We start from the raw sequence: 11,902 nt of genomic DNA, 5'->3' as shown, positions 1-11,902 counted from the left end.
GGACGTAATGGCATGTCATTGCATGATAAGTTTTTCATCATGCACCGACACACTCACTGGCTAGTAGACTTGTGTAGGCAATTAGCCAGTTTGACCCTGGTGGGGTGCAGAGTGGTTGCATGGGTTCGTCCTGCATGCATGTCTGGTAACGGGTGCATGATGTGCTGGTGCTTTGGGTAGGCTTTGTTCCTTCCCATCTCCCTTCCCTGCCCCTCCCCGCGCATCCCATGCAGAAGGGGAGAAAGTCTGCCCATCAGCGATGATCATGGGGCAATCATTTCTTTCAAAGTTCATCCTGCACTGACTAGAATCCAGTGTAAAGGTGAGAAGCTTGTCACGGATAGCGGCCACGGACAAGCAGGGAGCGAACATGCAGTGGCGACGAATCTGAGTTGTGTAAGGGGAGTCGTCAACTCGACAATGATGTCTACGGCCATACCACGTTGAAAATACCGGTTCTCGTCCGATCACCGAAGTCAAGCAACGTCGGGCGAGGTTAGTACTTGGATGGGTGACCGCCTGGGAATACCTCGTGCTGTAGACTTTTTCTTCTTCTTTTCTTTCGTCAAGTTTTTTTCTTCTTCTTCTCTCTACTTGAAAGTCACTAATCCGAGTTAGCTCTGGCGTGCATGGGTGGGTGGGTGATTCGGCGCTCGTGAGGGCCAGATTGTTTTATTTTTATTTTTAAATTTTGTTTGTTGGTTTTGAGCTTTGTTCCCTCCCGATGACCCCAGCCAGTGTGGTGGTGGAAAGGGCCAACACCTTTTTCATCATGCACCGACACACTCACTGGCTAGTAGACTTGTTGTTTGTTGTTGTTGTTTTTTATTTGAATTCGCAATACCAAACGGGCAATAAGCCCAATTACATGGAAGCGAATAAAAGAATGCTAAGAATGAGGCATTGGAGTGCATATTATTTCAAGTGGAAATACTGATCCTGGGAGGTACTACAAATAGGTACAATGAAAATCTGAAAAGGCCATGGTACTGTCGTTTACCATGCTGGAAGCAGCTACATGTAGAAGGAAAAACAACAAGAAAGTTTTTTTATATCATGTATTGGACAAACAGAACTAACAGGAGAAGACCATTCGTTATTATGCCTATACATACTGTCCGTGTGTGTGTGTGGGGGGGGGGGGCATGTGTAGGCAATTAGCCAGTTTGACCCTGGTGGGGTGCAGAGTGGTTGCATGGGTTCGTCCTGCATGCATGTCTGGTCACGGGTGCATGATGTGCTGGTGCTTTGGGTAGGCTTTGTTCCTTCCCATCTCCCTTCCCTGCCCCTCCCCGCGCATCCCATGCAGAAGGGGAGAAAGTCTGCCCATCAGCGATGATCATGGGGCAATCATTTCTTTCAAAGTTCATCCTGCACTGACTAGAATCCAGTTTGAAAGGTGAGAAGCTTGTCGCGGATAGCGGCCATGGACAAGGAGGGAGCGAACATGCAGTGGCGACGAATCTGAGTTGTGTAAGGGGAGTCGTCAACTCGACAATGATGTCTACGGCCATACCACGTTGAAAATACCGGTTCTCGTCCGATCACCGAAGTCAAGCAACGTCGGGCGAGGTTAGTACTTGGATGGGTGACCGCCTGGGAATACCTCGTGCTGTAGACTTTTTTTCTTCTTTTCTTTCATCAAGTTTTTTTCTTCTTCTTCTCTCTACTTGAAAGTCACTAATCCGAGTTAGCTCTGGCGTGCATGGGTGGGTGGGTGGTTCGGCGCTCGTGAGGGCCAGATTTAAATTTTAAATTTTGTTTGTTGGTTTTGAGCTTTGTTCCCTCCCGATGACCCCAGCCAGTGTGGTGGTGGAAAGGGCCAACACCTTTTTCATCATGCACCGACACACTCACAGGCTAGTAGACTTGTGTAGGCAATTAGCCAGTTTGACCCTGGTGGGGTGCAGAGTGGTTGCATGGGTTCGTCCTGCATGCATGTCTGGTCACGGGTGCATGATGTGCTGTTGCTTTGGGTAGGCTTTGTTCCTTCCCATCTCCCTTCCCTGCCCCTCCCCGCGCATCCCATGCAGAAGGGGAGAAAGTCTGCCCATCAGCGATGATCATGGGGCAATCATTTCTTTCAAAGTACATCCTGCACTGACTAGAATCCAGTTTGAAAGGTGAGAAGCTTGTCGCGGATAGCGGCCATGGACAAGGAGGGAGCGAACATGCAGTGGCGACGAATCTGAGTTGTGTAAGGGGAGTCGTCAACTCGACAATGATGTCTACGGCCATACCACGTTGAAAATACCGGTTCTCGTCCGATCACCGAAGTCAAGCAACGTCGGGCGAGGTTAGTACTTGGATGGGTGACCGCCTGGGAATACCTCGTGCTGTAGACTTTTTTTCTTCTTTTCTCTCATCAAGTCTTTTTCTTCTTCTCTCTACTTGAAAGTCACTAATCCGAGTTAGCTCTGGCTCGCATGGGTGGGTGGGTGGTTCGGCGCTCGTGAGGGCCAGATTGTAATTTTAAATTTTGTTTGTAGGTTTTGAGCTTTGTTCCCTCCCGATGACCCCAGCCAGTGTGGTGGTGGAAAGGGCCAACACCTTTTTCATCATGCACCGACACACTCACAGGCTAGTAGACTTGTGTAGGCAATAAGCCAGTTTGATCCTGGTGGGGTGCAGAGTGGTTGCATGGGTTCGTCCTGCATGCATGTCTGGTCACGGGTGCATGATGTGCTGGTGCTTTGGGTAGGCTTTGTTCCTTCCCATCTCCCTTCCCTGCCCCTCCCCGCGCATCCCATGCAGAAGGGGAGAAAGTCTGCCCATCAGCGATGATCATGGGGCAATCATTTCTTTCAAAGTTCATCCTGCACTGACTAGAATCCAGTTTGAAAGGTGAGAAGCTTGTCGCGGATAGCGGCCATGGACAAGGAGGGAGCGAACATGCAGTGGCGACGAATCTGAGTTGTGTAAGGGGAGTCGTCAACTCGACAATGATGTCTACGGCCATACCACGTTGAAAATACCGGTTCTCGTCCGATCACCGAAGTCAAGCAACGTCGGGCGAGGTTAGTACTTGGATGGGTGACCGCCTGGGAATACCTCGTGCTGTAGACATTTTTCTTCTTTTCTTTCATCAAGTTTTTTTCTTCTTCTTCTCTCTACTTGAAAGTCACTAATCCGAGTTAGCTCTGGCGTGCATGGGTAGGTGGGTGGTTCGGCGCTCGTGAGGGCCAGATTTAAATTTTAAATTTTGTTTGTTGGTTTTGAGCTTTGTTCCCTCCCGATGACCCCAGCCAGTGTGGTGGTTGAAAGGACCAACACCTTTTTCATCATGCACCGACACACTCACAGGCAAGTAGACTTGTGTAGGCCAGTTTGACCCTGGTGGGGTGCAGAGTGGTTGCATGGGTTCGTCCTGCATGCATGTCTGGTCACGGGTGCATGGTGTGCTGGTGCTTTGGGTAGGCTTTGTTCCTTCCCATCTCCCTTCCCTGCCCCTCCCCGCGCATCCCATGCAGAAGGGGAGAAAGTCTGCCCATCAGCGATGATCATGGGGCAATCATTTCTTTCAAAGTTCATCCTGCACTGACTAGAATCCAGTTTGAAAGGTGAGAAGCTTGTCGCGGATAGCGGTTATGGACAAGGAGGGAGCGAACATGCAGTGGCGACGAATCTGAGTTGTGTAAGGGGAGTCGTCAACTCGACAATGATGTCTACGGCCATACCACGTTGAAAATACCGGTTCTCGTCCGATCACCGAAGTCAAGCAACGTCGGGCGAGGTTAGTACTTGGATGGGTGACCGCCTGGGAATACCTCGTGCTGTAGACTTTTTTTCTTCTTTTCTTTCATCAAGTTTTTTTCTTCTTCTTCTCTCTACTTGAAAGTCACTAATCCGAGTTAGCTCTGGCGTGCATGGGTGGGTGGGTGGTTCGGCGCTCGTGAGGGCCAGATTTAAATTTTGTTTGTTGGTTTTGAGCTTTGTTCCCTCCCGATGACCCCAGCCAGTGTGGTGGTGGAAAGGGCCAACACCTTTTTCATCATGCACCGACACACTCACAGGCTAGTAGACTTGTGTAGGCAATAAGCCAGTTTGATCCTGGTGGGGTGCAGAGTGGTTGCATGGGTTCGTCCTGCATGCATGTCTGGTCACGGGTGCATGATGTGCTGGTGCTTTGGGTAGGCTTTGTTCCTTCCCATCTCCCTTCCCTGCCCCTCCCCGCGCATCCCATGCAGAAGGGGAGAAAGTCTGCCCATCAGCGATGATCATGGGGCAATCATTTCTTTCAAAGTTCATCCTGCACTGACTAGAATCCAGTTTGAAAGGTGAGAAGCTTGTCGCGGATAGCGGCCATGGACAAGGAGGGAGCGAACATGCAGTGGCGACGAATCTGAGTTGTGTAAGGGGAGTCGTCAACTCGACAATGATGTCTACGGCCATACCACGTTGAAAATACCGGTTCTCGTCCGATCACCGAAGTCAAGCAACGTCGGGCGAGGTTAGTACTTGGATGGGTGACCGCCTGGGAATACCTCGTGCTGTAGACATTTTTCTTCTTTTCTTTCATCAAGTTTTTTTCTTCTTCTTCTCTCTACTTGAAAGTCACTAATCCGAGTTAGCTCTGGCGTGCATGGGTGGGTGGGTGGTTCGGCGCTCGTGAGGGCCAGATTTAAATTTTAAATTTTGTTTGTTGGTTTTGAGCTTTGTTCCCTCCCGATGACCCCAGCCAGTGTGGTGGTTGAAAGGGCCAACACCTTTTTCATCATGCACCGACACACTCACAGGCAAGTAGACTTGTGTAGGCCAGTTTGACCCTGGTGGGGTGCAGAGTGGTTGCATGGGTTCGTCCTGCATGCATGTCTGGTCACGGGTGCATGGTGTGCTGGTGCTTTGGGTAGGCTTTGTTCCTTCCCATCTCCCTTCCCTGCCCCTCCCCGCGCATCCCATGCAGAAGGGGAGAAAGTCTGCCCATCAGCGATGATCATGGGGCAATCATTTCTTTCAAAGTTCATCCTGCACTGACTAGAATCCAGTGTAAAGGTGAGAAGCTTGTCGCGGATAGTGGCCATGGACAAGGAGGGAGCGAACATGCAGTGGCGACGAATCTGAGTTGTGTAAGGGGAGTCGTCAACTCGACAATGATGTCTACGGCCATACCACGTTGAAAATACCGGTTCTCGTCCGATCACCGAAGACAAGCAACGTCGGGCGAGGTTAGTACTTGGATGGGTGACCGCCTGGGAATACCTCGTGCTGTAGACTTTTTTTCTTCTTTTCTTTCATCAAGTTTTTTTCTTCTTCTTCTCTCTACTTGAAAGTCACTAATCAGAGTTAGCTCTGGCATGCAAGGGTGGGTGGGTGGTTCGGCGCTCGTGAGGGCCAGATTGTAATTTTAAATTTTGTTTGTTGGTTTTGAGCTTTGTTCCCTCCCGATCACCCCAGCCAGTGTGGTGGTGGAAAGGGCCAACACCTTTTTCATCATGCACCGACACACTCACAGGCTAGTAGACTTGTGTAGGCAATTAGCCAGTTTGACCCTGGTGGGGTGCAGAGTGGTTGTATGGGTTCGTCCTGCATGCATGTCTGGTAACGGGTGCATGATGTGCTGGTCCTTAGGGTAGGCTTTGTTCCTTCCCATCTCCCTTCCCTGCCCCTCCCCGCGCATCCCATGCAGAAGGGGAGAAAGTCTGCCCATCAGCGATGATCATGGGGCAATCATTTCTTTCAAAGTTCATCCTGCACTGACTAGAATCCAGTTTGAAAGGTGAGAAGCTTGTCGCGGATAGCGGCCATGGACAAGGAGGGAGCGAACATGCAGTGGCGACGAATCTGAGTTGTGTAAGGGGAGTCGTCAACTCGACAATGATGTCTACGGCCATACCACGTTGAAAATACCGGTTCTCGTCCGATCACCGAAGTCAAGCAACGTCGGGCGAGGTTAGTACTTGGATGGGTGACCGCCTGGGAATACCTCGTGCTGTAGACTTTTTTTCTTCTTTTCTTTCATCAAGTTTTTTCTTCTTCTTCTCTCTACTTGAAAGTCACTAATCCGAGTTAGTTCTGGCGTGCATGGGTGGGTGGGTGGTTCGGCGCTCGTGAGGGCCAGATTGTAATTTTAAACTTTGTTTGTTGGTTTTGAGCTTTGTTCCCTCCCGATGACCCCAGCCAGTGTGGTGGTGGAAAGGGCCAACACCTTTTTCATCATGCACCGACACACTCACAGGCTAGTAGACTTGTGTAGGCAATTAGCCAGTTTGACCCTGGTGGGGTGCAGAGTGGTTGCATGGGTTCGTCCTGCATGCATGTCTGGTCACGGGTGCATGATGTGCTGGTGCTTTGGGTAGGCTTTGTTCCTTCCCATCTCCCTTCCCTGCCCCTCCCCGCGCATCCCATGCAGAAGGGGAGAAAGTCTGCCCATCAGCGATGATCATGGGGCAATCATTTCTTTCAAAGTTCATCCTGCACTGACTAGAATCCAGTTTGAAAGGTGAGAAGCTTGTCGCGGATAGCGGCCATGGACAAGGAGGGAGCGACGAATCTGAGTTGTGTAAGGGGAGTCGTCAACTCGACAATGATGTCTACGGCCATACCACGTTGAAAATACCGGTTCTCGTCCGATCACCGAAGTCAAGCAACGTCGGGCGAAGTTAGTACTTGGATGGGTGACCGCCTGGGAATACCTCGTGCTGTAGACTTTTTTTTCTTCTTTTCTTTCATCAAGTTTTTTTCTTCTTCTTCTCTCTACTTGAAAGTCACTAATCCGAGTTAGCTCTGGCGTGCATGGGTGGGTGGGTGGTTCGGCGCTCGTGAGGGCCAGATTGTAATTTTAAATTTTGTTTGTTGGTTTTGAGCTTTGTTCCCTCCCGATGACCCCAGCCAGTGTGGTGGTTGAAAGGGCCAACACCTTTTTCATCATGCACCGACACACTCACAGGCTAGTAGACTTGTGTAGGCAATTAGCCAGTTTGACCCTGGTGGGGTGCAGAGTGGTTGCATGGGTTCGTCCTGCATGCATGTCTGGTCACGGGTGCATGGTGTGCTGGTGCTTTGGGTAGGCTTTGTTCCTTCCCATCTCCCTTCCCTGCCCCTCCCCGCGCATCCCATGCAGAAGGGGAGAAAGTCTGCCCATCAGCGATGATCATGGGGCAATCATTTCTTTCAAAGTTCATCCTGCACTGACTAGAATCCAGTTTGAAAGGTGAGAAGCTTGTCGCGGATAGCGGCCATGGACAAGGAGGGAGCGAACATGCAGTGGCGACGAATCTGAGTTGTGTAAGGGGAGTCGTCAACTCGACAATGATGTCTACGGCCATACCACGTTGAAAATACCGGTTCTCGTCCGATCACCGAAGTCAAGCAACGTCGGGCGAGGTTAGTACTTGGATGGGTGACCGCCTGGGAATACCTCGTGCTGTAGACTTTTTTTCTTCTTTTCTCTCATCAAGTTTTTTTCTTCTTCTTCTCTTTACTTGAAAGTCACTAATCCGAGTTAGCTCTGGCGTGCATGGGTGGGTGGGTGGTTCGGCGCTCGTGAGGGCCAGATTTAAATTTTAAATTTTGTTTGTTGGTTTTGAGCTTTGTTCCCTCCCGATGACCCCAGCCAGTGTGGTGGTGGAAAGGGCCAACACCTTTTTCATCATGCACCGACACACTCACAGGCTAGTAGACTTGTGTAGGCAATTAGCCAGTTTGACCCTGGTGGGGTGCAGAGTGGTTGCATGGGTTCGTCCTGCATGCATGTCTGGTCACGGGTGCATGATGTGCTGGTGCTTTGGGTAGGCTTTGTTCCTTCCCATCTCCCTTCCCTGCCCCTCCCCGCGTATCCCATGCAGAAGGGGAGAAAGTCTGCCCATCAGCGATGATCATGGGGCAATCATTTCTTTCAAAGTTCATCCTGCACTGACTAGAATCCGGTTTGAAAGGTGAGAAGCTTGTCGCGGATAGCGGACATAGACAAGGAGGGAGCGAACATGCAGTGGCGACGAATCGGAGTTATGTAAGGGGAGTCGTCAACTCGACAATGATGTCTACGGCCATACCACGTTGAAAATACCGGTTCTCGTCCGATCACCGAAGTCAAGCAACGTCGGGCGAGGTTAGTACTTGGATGGGTGACCGCCTGGGAATACCTCGTGCTGTAGACTTTTTTTCTTCTTTTCTTTCATCAAGTTTTTTTCGTCTTCTTCTCTCTACTTGAAAGTCACTAATCCGAGTTAGCTCTGGCGTGCATGGGTGGGTGGGTGGTTCGGCGCTCGTGAGGGCCAGATTGTAATTTTAAACTTTGTTTGTTGGTTTTGAGCTTTGTTCCCTCCCGATGACCCCAGCCAGTGTGGTGGTGGAAAGGGCCAACACCTTTTTCATCATGCACCGACACACTCACAGGCTAGTAGACTTGTGTAGGCAATTACCCAGTTTGACCCTGGTGGGGTGCAGAGTGGTTGTATGGGTTCGTCCTGCATGCATGTCTGGTCACGGGTGCATGATGTGCTGGTGCTTTGGGTAGGCTTTGTTCCTTCCCATCTCCCTTCCCTGCCCCTCCCCGCGCATTCCATGCAGAAGGGGAGAAAGTCTGCCCATCAGCGATGATCATGGGGCAATCATTTCTTTCAAAGTTCATCCTGCACTGACTAGAATCCAGTTTGAAAGGTGAGAAGCTTGTCGCGGATAGCGGCCATGGACAAGGAGGGAGCGAACATGCAGTGGCGACGAATCTGAGTTGTGTAAGGGGAGTCGTCAACTCGACAATGATGTCTACGGCCATACCACGTTGAAAATACCGGTTCTCGTCCGATCACCGAAGTCAAGCAACGTCGGGCGAGGTTAGTACTTGGATGGGTGACCGCCTGGGAATACCTCGTGCTGTAGACTTTTTTTCTTCTTTTCTCTCATCAAGTTTTTTTCTTCTTCTTCTCTCTACTTGAAAGTCACTAATCCGAGTTAGCTCTGGCTCGCATGGCTGGGTGGGTAGTTCGGCGCTCGTGAGGGCCAGATTGTAATTTTAAATTTTGTTTGTTGGTTTTGAGCTTTGTTCCCTCCCGATGACCCCAGCCAGTGTGGTGGTGGAAAGGGCCAACACCTTTTTCATCATGCACCGACACACTCACAGGCTAGTAGACTTGTGTAGGCAATTAGCCAGTTTGACCCTGGTGGGGTGCAGAGTGGTTGCATGGGTTCGTCCTGCATGCATGTCTGGTCACGGGTGCATGATGTGCTGGTGCTTTGGGTAGGTTTTGTTCCTTCCCATCTCCCTTCCCTGCCCCTCCCCGCGCATCCCATGCAGAAGGGGAGAAAGTCTGCCCATCAGCGATGATCATGGGGCAATCATTTCTTTCAAAGTTCATCCTGCACTGACTAGAATCCAGTTTGAAAGGTGAGAAGCTTGTCGCGGATAGCGGCCATGGACAAGGAGGGAGCGAACATGCAGTGGCGACGAATCTGAGTTGTGTAAGGGGAGTCGTCAACTCGACAATGATGTCTACGGCCATACCACGTTGAAAATACCGGTTCTCGTCCGATCACCGAAGTCAAGCAACGTCGGGCGAGGTTAGTACTTGGATGGGTGACCGCCTGGGAATACCTCGTGCTGTAGACTTTTTTTCTTCTTTTCTCTCATCAAGTTTTTTTCTTCTTCTTCTCTCTACTTGAAAGTCACTAATCCGAGTTAGCTCTGGCTCGCATGGGTGGGTGGGTGGTTCGGCGCTCGTGAGGGCCAGATTGTAATTTTAAATTTTGTTTGTAGGTTTTGAGCTTTGTTCCCTCCCGATGACCCCAGCCAGTGTGGTGGTGGAAAGGGCCAACACCTTTTTCATCATGCACCGACACACTCACAGGCTAGTAGACTTGTGTAGGCAATTAGCCAGTTTGACCCTGGTGGGGTGCAGAGTGGTTGCATGGGTTCGTCCTGCATGCATGTCTGGTCACGGGTGCATGATGTGCTGGTGCTTTGGGTAGGCTTTGTTCCTTCCCATCTCCCTTCCCTGCCCCTCCCCGCGCATCCCATGCAGAAGGGGAGAAAGTCTGCCCATCAGCGATGATCATGGGGCAATCATTTCTTTCAAAGTTCATCCTGCACTGACTAGAATCCAGTTTGAAAGGTGAGAAGCTTGTCGCGGATAGCGGCCATGGACAAGGAGGGAGCGAACATGCAGTGGCGACGAATCTGAGTTGTGTAAGGGGAGTCGTCAACTCGACAATGATGTCTACGGCCATACCACGTTGAAAATACCGGTTCTCGTCCGATCACCGAAGTCAAGCAACGTCGGGCGAGGTTAGTACTTGGATGGGTGACCGCCTGGGAATACCTCGTGCTGTAGACTTTTTTTCTTCATTTCTCTCATCAAGTTTTTTTCTTCTTCTTCTCTCTACTTGAAAGTCACTAATCCGAGTTAGCTCTGGCGTGCATGGGTGGGTGGGTGGTTCGGCGCTCGTGAGGGCCAGATTTAAATTTTAAATTTTGTTTGTTGGTTTTGAGCTTTGTTCCCTCCCGATGACCCCAGCCAGTGTGGCGGTGGAAAGGGCCAACACCTTTTTCATCATGCACCGACACACTCACAGGCTAGTAGACTTGTGTAGGCAATTAGCCAGTTTGACCCTGGTGGGGTGCAGAGTGGTTGTATGGGTTCGTCCTGCATGCATGTCTGGTCACGGGTGCATGGTGTGCTGGTGCTTTGGGTAGGCTTTGTTCCTTCCCATCTCCCTTCCCTGCCCCTCCCCGCGCATCCCATGCAGAAGGGAAGAAAGTCTGCCCATCAGCGATGATCATGGGGCAATCATTTCTTTCAAAGTTCATCCTGCACTGACTAGAATCCAGTTTGAAAGGTGAGAAGCTTGTCGCGGATAGCGGACATAGACAAGGAGGGAGCGAACATGCAGTGGCGACGAATCGGAGTTATGTAAGGGGAGTCGTCAACTCGACAATGATGTCTACGGCCATACCACGTTGAAAATACCGGTTCTCGTCCGATCACCGAAGTCAAGCAACGTCGGGCGAGGTTAGTACTTGGATGGGTGACCGCCTGGGAATACCTCGTGCTGTAGACTTTTTTTCTTCTTTTCTTTCATCAAGTTTTTTTCGTCTTCTTCTCTCTACTTGAAAGTCACTAATCCGAGTTAGCTCTGGCGTGCATGGGTGGGTAGGTGGTTCGGCGCTCGTGAGGGCCAGATTGTAATTTTAAACTTTGTTTGTTGGTTTTGAGCTTTGTTCCCTCCCGATGACCCCAGCCAGTGTGGTGGTGGAAAGGGCCAACACCTTTTTCATCATGCACCGACACACTCACAGGCTAGTAGACTTGTGTAGGCAATTAGCCAGTTTGACCCTGGTGGGGTGCAGAGTGGTTGTATGGGTTCGTCCTGCATGCATGTCTGGTCACGGGTGCATGATGTGCTGGTGCTTTGGGTAGGCTTTGTTCCTTCCCATCTCCCTTCCCTGCCCCTCCCCGCGCATCCCATGCAGAAGGGGAGAAAGTCTGCCCATCAGCGATGATCATGGGGCAATCATTTCTTTCAAAGTTCATCCTGCACTGACTAGAATCCAGTTTGAAAGGTGAGAAGCTTGTCGCGGATAGCGGCCATGGACAAGGAGGGAGCGAACATGCAGTGGCGACGAATCTGAGTTGTGTAAGGGGAGTCGTCAACTCGACAATGATGTCTACGGCCATACCACGTTGAAAATACCGGTTCTCGTCCGATCACCGAAGTCAAGCAACGTCGGGCGAGGTTAGTACTTGGATGGGTGACCGCCTGGGAATACCTCGTGCTGTAGACTTTTTTTCTTCTTTTCTTTCATCAAGTTTTTTTCTTCTTCTTCTCTCTACTTGAAAGTCACTAATCCGAGTTAGCTCTGGCGTGCATGGGTGGGTGGGTGGTTCGGCGCTCGTGAGGGCCAGATTGTAATTTTAAATTTTGTTTGTTGGTTTTGAGCTTTGTTCCCTCCCGATCACCCCAGCCAGTG

General features: G+C 50.6%; 16 non-coding genes across 16 annotated transcripts; all 16 read left to right on the top strand.

Moving 5' to 3' along the window:
• The first annotated feature begins 425 nt into the window (after positions 1-425).
• Positions 426-544, top strand: LOC135807647 (5S ribosomal RNA). The gene has a single exon (XR_010551920.1). It is a non-coding gene; the product is annotated as a 5S ribosomal RNA (ribosomal RNA).
• Positions 545-1,502: 958 nt separating this feature from the next.
• On the top strand, positions 1,503-1,621 carry LOC135807646 (5S ribosomal RNA). The gene has a single exon (XR_010551919.1). It is a non-coding gene; the product is annotated as a 5S ribosomal RNA (ribosomal RNA).
• A 605-nt stretch (positions 1,622-2,226) lies between these two features.
• Positions 2,227-2,345, top strand: LOC135807645 (5S ribosomal RNA). The gene has a single exon (XR_010551918.1). It is a non-coding gene; the product is annotated as a 5S ribosomal RNA (ribosomal RNA).
• Positions 2,346-2,947: 602 nt separating this feature from the next.
• Positions 2,948-3,066, top strand: LOC135807658 (5S ribosomal RNA). Its single transcript, XR_010551930.1, has one exon. It is a non-coding gene; the product is annotated as a 5S ribosomal RNA (ribosomal RNA).
• Positions 3,067-3,663: 597 nt separating this feature from the next.
• On the top strand, positions 3,664-3,782 carry LOC135807644 (5S ribosomal RNA). The gene has a single exon (XR_010551917.1). It is a non-coding gene; the product is annotated as a 5S ribosomal RNA (ribosomal RNA).
• Positions 3,783-4,380: 598 nt separating this feature from the next.
• On the top strand, positions 4,381-4,499 carry LOC135807657 (5S ribosomal RNA). Its single transcript, XR_010551929.1, has one exon. It is a non-coding gene; the product is annotated as a 5S ribosomal RNA (ribosomal RNA).
• Positions 4,500-5,095: 596 nt separating this feature from the next.
• Positions 5,096-5,214, top strand: LOC135807681 (5S ribosomal RNA). The gene has a single exon (XR_010551951.1). It is a non-coding gene; the product is annotated as a 5S ribosomal RNA (ribosomal RNA).
• A 605-nt stretch (positions 5,215-5,819) lies between these two features.
• Positions 5,820-5,938, top strand: LOC135807643 (5S ribosomal RNA). The gene has a single exon (XR_010551916.1). It is a non-coding gene; the product is annotated as a 5S ribosomal RNA (ribosomal RNA).
• A 590-nt stretch (positions 5,939-6,528) lies between these two features.
• On the top strand, positions 6,529-6,647 carry LOC135807706 (5S ribosomal RNA). The gene has a single exon (XR_010551975.1). It is a non-coding gene; the product is annotated as a 5S ribosomal RNA (ribosomal RNA).
• A 606-nt stretch (positions 6,648-7,253) lies between these two features.
• Positions 7,254-7,372, top strand: LOC135807642 (5S ribosomal RNA). The gene has a single exon (XR_010551915.1). It is a non-coding gene; the product is annotated as a 5S ribosomal RNA (ribosomal RNA).
• Positions 7,373-7,977: 605 nt separating this feature from the next.
• On the top strand, positions 7,978-8,096 carry LOC135807641 (5S ribosomal RNA). Its single transcript, XR_010551914.1, has one exon. It is a non-coding gene; the product is annotated as a 5S ribosomal RNA (ribosomal RNA).
• A 605-nt stretch (positions 8,097-8,701) lies between these two features.
• Positions 8,702-8,820, top strand: LOC135807639 (5S ribosomal RNA). Its single transcript, XR_010551912.1, has one exon. It is a non-coding gene; the product is annotated as a 5S ribosomal RNA (ribosomal RNA).
• A 605-nt stretch (positions 8,821-9,425) lies between these two features.
• LOC135807638 (5S ribosomal RNA) lies at positions 9,426-9,544 on the top strand. The gene has a single exon (XR_010551911.1). It is a non-coding gene; the product is annotated as a 5S ribosomal RNA (ribosomal RNA).
• A 605-nt stretch (positions 9,545-10,149) lies between these two features.
• Positions 10,150-10,268, top strand: LOC135807637 (5S ribosomal RNA). Its single transcript, XR_010551910.1, has one exon. It is a non-coding gene; the product is annotated as a 5S ribosomal RNA (ribosomal RNA).
• A 605-nt stretch (positions 10,269-10,873) lies between these two features.
• Positions 10,874-10,992, top strand: LOC135807636 (5S ribosomal RNA). Its single transcript, XR_010551909.1, has one exon. It is a non-coding gene; the product is annotated as a 5S ribosomal RNA (ribosomal RNA).
• Positions 10,993-11,597: 605 nt separating this feature from the next.
• On the top strand, positions 11,598-11,716 carry LOC135807635 (5S ribosomal RNA). The gene has a single exon (XR_010551908.1). It is a non-coding gene; the product is annotated as a 5S ribosomal RNA (ribosomal RNA).
• The last annotated feature ends 186 nt before the right edge of the window (positions 11,717-11,902 follow it).

This window comes from Sycon ciliatum, chromosome 1, assembly GCF_964019385.1.
Source record: "Sycon ciliatum chromosome 1, ocSycCili1.1, whole genome shotgun sequence".
Classification (NCBI taxonomy): domain Eukaryota; kingdom Metazoa; phylum Porifera; class Calcarea; order Leucosolenida; family Sycettidae; genus Sycon; species Sycon ciliatum.
This window is presented reverse-complemented; position numbering and strand designations above follow the sequence as displayed.